This window comes from Myotis lucifugus, unplaced genomic scaffold, assembly GCF_000147115.1.
Source record: "Myotis lucifugus unplaced genomic scaffold, Myoluc2.0 scaffold_173, whole genome shotgun sequence".
Classification (NCBI taxonomy): Eukaryota; Metazoa; Chordata; class Mammalia; order Chiroptera; family Vespertilionidae; genus Myotis; species Myotis lucifugus.
In genome coordinates, this window is record NW_005871221.1 from 64,777 (window position 1) to 70,914 (window position 6,138).

The window sequence follows — 6,138 nt, forward strand, 5'->3', positions numbered from 1 at the left end:
CCCGGGGGGGGGGGGGGTTTTTTCCCCCCAAGAAGGGGGCGGCAGGACAAAAAAATTTTTTTTTTGTGTGGGCCCGGAAAAAAAAAAATTTTTCTTTTTTATAAAAAAACCCCCCCCTAAAAAAAAAAGGAAAGCGCTTTTTAAAAAACAATTTTTTTTTTGATTTTTTTTATGTGTGTGTGTGCCCCCGCCGCGCGGGGCGCGCGCACGGGCGCATACGCCTTCTTCTACCTCTGCCCGCTAACCATTGTTCAGGCCTGAGGTCCAACTGGACAGAAGGAAGCCTTTACCAATAGTGCATAACAACAATGATCTCTGATGATAAAAGCAGCATGTGTCACTGAATTCTCACAGTAGCCCTATTATTACCCTCATTCTCAGACAAGCAAACGGAGGCGCAATAACATGCCCCTGCTCACATTGCCATGACCCTCCGAGCTGCAGTTGTCTCTCAGCGGACTCTGTGGGCGCCCCCAGGAGGTGGTGAGCTCCTCGTCTCTGGAGGTGTGCAAGTGGTGACAAATAATTGCCGGCCAGAGAGGGTGTGGCACACTGGATGCCCAAAGCCACCCCTAGGCAGGGCCCAGGCTCCATGAACGTGTAGGGTCTCTGCTCAAACATGAAGAATTCAAAGACGGTGACAGCAGAGCATTAAGCCAAGCGCAGGACCCCGCTCCGTGCAAGGTGCTGCAGGGCCAGGAAGCCGGTCCCCGGGGTCTGGGGAAGACGCGTGAGGGACAGACCTCGGGAGCCCCTGGGAGGTCACCAGCCCAGCTCTGCAGGAGGCCAGGGGGAAAGTCCCCCTCGGCACGTTTCTCCTCATGAGACAGGACCCTGCGTCCCTGCACCTTTTATCTCCCCTTTCGGGCGGAGATTTATCGCCGCGAGTGGCTGGGGCGGCCTCCGAGGCACAAGTCCCGTTTGATGGTCCATGAATCTTCCTTTCCTTTCCGGATCCTCCGGCCACTCTCCACGCGGCCGGCGGACCCACCACTTCCTTTCTGCCAAGTGAGGATTAGGAAGCCATAAAACAAGGAACCCAAACCCCTGGCCGGCGGAGCACACACATGGGCCTCAGATGCGCTGGCCAGCTGGCAGGAGATGGATGGGGGCCGCAGGGATCGTGCCCCCGAGGGGGACCCCTTACCGTGGGGGCCACCCTTTCAAGTCTTCCTGGCCCAGCTTTGGGCCAGAGCTGGTCAGGGCCATCCCCAGGGGGAGAGAGGATCCCGGCTGAAGCCAGAGCTAGAGGTGGTCCTGGCGGGGCCGGGCATCAGGGGGCCCAGGCGGAGCTGCGTGTGAGGACCCCGGTCCAGCCCAGCTGTGAAGAGCTGAGCACCCACTGTGCGCCGTGTTCTCATGTCTCACAGGGTTGCTCCCATCTGCAGCGTGAAGATGGAGAATCTGGGCCTCCGAGATGCACGCCCACTCCTGCCGGGATCACACAGTCAGCAGGTGAGGGGGTTAGGATTTGAACCCAGGGGCATAGATAACACACACAGGTAACACTTTGAAACTCTGCCACAAAGAAACATGGAAAACCATAATGTTTGACAAACATATTTTTAATTTCTTGAATATTGTCTATTAAAAAAAATCAGTTATAAGCCTGGCTGGTGCGGCACAGTGGTTGAGTATTGACCCATGAACCAGGAGGTCACGGTTCAATTCTCTGTCAGGGAACATGTCCGGGTCACGGGCTCGATCCCCAATAGGGGGCATGCAGGAGGCGGCTGATCAATGTTTCTCTCTCATCATGGATGTTTCTATCCCTCTCTCCCTCTCCCTTCCTCTCTGACATCAATAAAAATATATGTTTAAGCCCTAACCGGTTTGGCTCAGTGGATAGAGCGTAGGCCTGTGGACTGAAAGGTCCCAGGTTCGATTCCGGTCAAGGGCATGTACCTGGGTTGCGGGCACATCCCCAGTAGGAGGTGTGCAGGAGGCAGCTGATCGATGTTTCTCTCTCATCGATGTTTCTAACTCTCTATTTCTCTCCCTTCCTCTCTGTAAAAAATCAATAAAACATATTTGAAAAAAAAATATATGTTTAAAAAATCAGTTATAAAGACACATGGGAAAAAATTCCAAAGTGGTGTAAAATAAGATAACTCGGGAAATCATGCCTTCCTTTCCCGCTCCTGTTGTTCAGTGCTTTTCAGCATCTACTCGGAAGTGGAATGGCCGGATCACATGGTAATTCCATTTTTAGTTTTTGAGGAATTGCCATGCTGTTGTCCACAGTGGCTGTACCACCTTACATCCCCACCAACAGTGCACCAGGGTCCCAGTTTCTCCACATCCTCACCAACACTTGTTTTCTGTTGTTGATTTTATTTGTATAATAGTCATCTAAATGGTGTGAAGTGTTCCCTAGCCAGTTTGGCTCAGTGGATAGAATGTCGGCCTGCGGACTGAAAGGTCCTGGGTTCGATTCCGGTCAAAGGCACATGCCTGGGTTGCGGGCTCAATTCCCAGTGGGGGGCGTGCAGGAGGCAGCCGATCAATGGTTCTCTCTCATCAGTGATGTTTCTATCTCTCTCTTTCCCTCTCCCTTCCTCTCTGAAATCAATAAAAATATTTTAAAAAATAAATGGTATGAAGTGTAGTTTTGATTTGCATTTCTCTAATGATAAATGATGGCGAGCATCTTTTCATGTGTTTATTGGCCATTTGTATATCTTCTTTGTAAAAATTTTAATTCAAGTCTTTGGTCCATTGTTGAGTTGGGTTGTTTGTATGTTTTTATTGTCATCGAGTTTTAGGAGTTCTCTATATATTTTGGATATTAATCCTTTATCAGATATTTGATTTGTAAATATTCCCTTCCATTCTGTGGGTTGCCTTTTATTACTCTCCTGAGGGTGTCTTTTGATGCACGAGCTTTTTAATTTTGATGAAGTCCGATTTGCCTATTTTGTTGTTGTTGTTGCCTGTGCCTTTGAGGTCATAGCCAAGAAATCACTGCCGAGTCCGATGTTGTGAAGCTCTTGTCCTATGTTCTCCTCTCAATGTTTTATAGTTTTAGGCTCTACATTTTGGGCCTGGATCCATTTTGAATTAATTTTTGCATAATGTGTTAGGTAAGGGGCCGACTTCATTCTTTTGTACGTGGATTTCCAGTTTTCCCAGTATCGCTGGTTGAGAAGACTGCCTCTTCTCCAGTGACGAGTCTCGGCAATCTTGTTGAAACCATGTGATCATACATGTGCGAACTTATTCCCACACACTCCATTCTATTCCATTTGTCTCTATGTCTATGTCTATGCCAGCACCACATTCTTCTGATTAGTATAGTAAGTTTGTAGTAAGTGCTGAATTCAGGAAGTGTGAATCCAACTTTGTTCTTATTGTTTTGGCTATTTGGTGTCCCCTGAGATTCCATATGACTTTTCAGATGCTTTTTATTTCTGCAAAAAAAAAAAAATCATTGCGATTTTGATAGGGGTTGCATGAAGTATGTAGATTGTCTTGGGAAGTATGGACATGTTAGAAACACCAATTCCTCCAATTCATGAAAGTGTGATGTTTTCTCATTTATTTGTCTTTAATTTCTTTTCAGAAATGTGTTGTAGTTTTTATTTGGTAAGTTTCTCGCCTCCTTGGTTAATTAACTCCTGAGTATTTTATTCTCTTGGATGCCATTGTAAATGAATTTTTCTCAATTTCTTTTTTAGATTGTTCGCTGTGAGTGTTCAGAACAATAACTGATTTTCGTGTGTTGACTTTGGATCCTGCTACGTTGCTGAAGGTGATGATTAATTCTAACCATGGCATTTCAGGGCCTTTCTTCACGTAAGTTCATATTATCTGTGAGCAGAGATGATTTTACCTCTCACATTCCAGTTGGATGCCTCTTATTGTGTCTCTTGCTTCCTGCTCTTGCTAGCACAGCCAGGACCGTGTTGGACAGAAGAGGCAGGGGCGGTCTTCCGGGCCTCGCTCCTGCTCTCAGAGGAAGGGCTTTCGTTTTTCCACCACGGAGCATGATGTTTGCTGTGGGCTTTTCATTATGTTGAAGTAGTTACCGTCCATTGCTAGTTTGTTGAGTGTTTTTTTAATCATGAGAGGGTGTTGACATTTGTCAAATGCTTTTCTGCATCAATTGAGATGACCCTGTGGTTCCCCCCCTCCCTTTATTCTGTTAATGTGGTGCGTTACATCGATCAATGTTCATATGTTCCATTATCCTTGCATTCCAGGAATAAATCCCACTTGGTTATGGTGTGTGATCCTTTAAATATGTGGTGCCGTGCATTTTCCACGCGAAGTTCAATACCATAGATGTGCTTGCCTCGTTCCTATCAATCTCCTCCCATTTCGCTGAGCTCCCTGAAGGCGGCGCCAGGGTGGTCTCGTTCACCACTGTTTCCCCAGCACCTTGCACAAGGCTCAGCGCCGAGGAAGGGCTCACTAAATACTGAATGAATGAGTGAGTGAGTGAGTGAGCAGGAAAATGGCAGAAAAAAATGAACCCACAGAGATGGGCTTATAGGTGATTTCAGTTTTCCTTTTATACCTGAATTCTATACACGTTTATCCTCATTTTATTTTATAATCAAGTAAAAATCAAATACATGCTGTTTTAGTGAGGGACCGAGCGACCGCTCTGAGTGCTTAGCGGAGGCAGGACTGAACGGCAGGGCAGGGCTGGAGATCTGGTGCGGAGGCTGCTGGGATGTCCAGGTGAGGGACGATGCCACAGGGGTGTGTGTCCAAGGGCCGCGGGGGACAGGGCCTCAATGTGCTCACCTAGAACATCGTGCTCATGGCCTCTCCTGGGCTAAAAATACACGGTTCAAATGAAAGCAGCTGTCATTTATGCAGACTCACGCGTCTCTTCACTGTCCTGCTCGGCGGCTCTCCATTCCCTGTTGAGGACCACGATCTCTGTTTTCCAGGTGGGGAAACGGAGGCAGGGGTCATCCATTCGAATCCTAGCTCAGCCATAAAATAACCGGTGTGTCCCGCAGTAAGTAGTTTCTGAGCCTCAGTTTTCCTGTCTGTAAAATGGGGGTAACAACAGTCCCTCCTTCTCGGGGTGCTGTGTGAAGTCAATAGGATTGTGCACAAAAAGCTCACAGCTTACCCACCAGGATGGGCTGGCATATGTGAGCTGCCCCACATCACCAACAGAGGTGAAGTTTGTTCCTAGGGTCACACAGCAAACAAGTGGCTGAGCTAGGACCCCCCCACCCCCAGGTGTCTCTGACCCTAGGTCCTAGCGTGAGGGGTTCCCACGCTCAGCAAGAGCCCTGGGCGGCAGGTGCCTGCCTGGAGCGTAGTAGGGCTCCATGTGAGCGGCCTGTCCGGCTTCTCCCGGTGCTGCAGCCTGGACAGGGGAGGGTCAGGGACGCTGGCCCCTGGGGATTTCCAGCCCGGGTGTCCGTTCCCCAGCAGCAGCTAATGGGCCACCCTTCATAACAATAGGCTGTGATAACAGACAGATTTAATTAAAAAGGACGCACGTCCCCCTCCTGGGCGGCTGCAGCCAGGGTGTGGGGCTGGCAATTAAAACTTAGCTCTATAAAGTCAGCGCACAGGCGTGGGCGCCCCGAGCTGCCGGGTTTTCTAAAAAGAATGCCCCCGCCCTCGAGTGCCCACGTTATTTATCGAGTTAATTTCATCCTCTGGCCGTAGCGTGAACCAACCCGGAGCCCCAGCCCCGACCCTGGCTCGCCTCCCAGGCTGTGCCGGGCACACGCTTGCCTCCTCTGGGGAGGAGCGAGGCCACGGATGCTGGCTGCAAACGAGAGGGACCGTGGCGGGGCTCTGCCTGGCTTTGAGGTCTCGGGCAAGTGACTCACCCCTCCTGGGTCCTGCTTCTGCACCGAGAAAAGGGGCAGAAGCTGACGCTGCCTCCGGAGGCCGGAGGAGGCCAGGAGGAGGCACTCAGCGAGCGCTCAGACAGGCTGTTATACTGTCAGTGCCATGACCGCTAGTGCTGGGAGCTTCTGGACAAAGCCCAGGCGGCTCGGCGAGAGGGAGGCTGGGCTCTTGGTCGCAGAGGCAGCAGTTCCGAGGGGAGACTTTGCTGGCAGAGGATCCTGGGTGAATCCTGACCCTGCCACTTCCCAGCTGGAGCGACTTCCCGCCTCTGGGCTCAGTTTTCTCACCTGTAAAGTGGGAAGGATACGG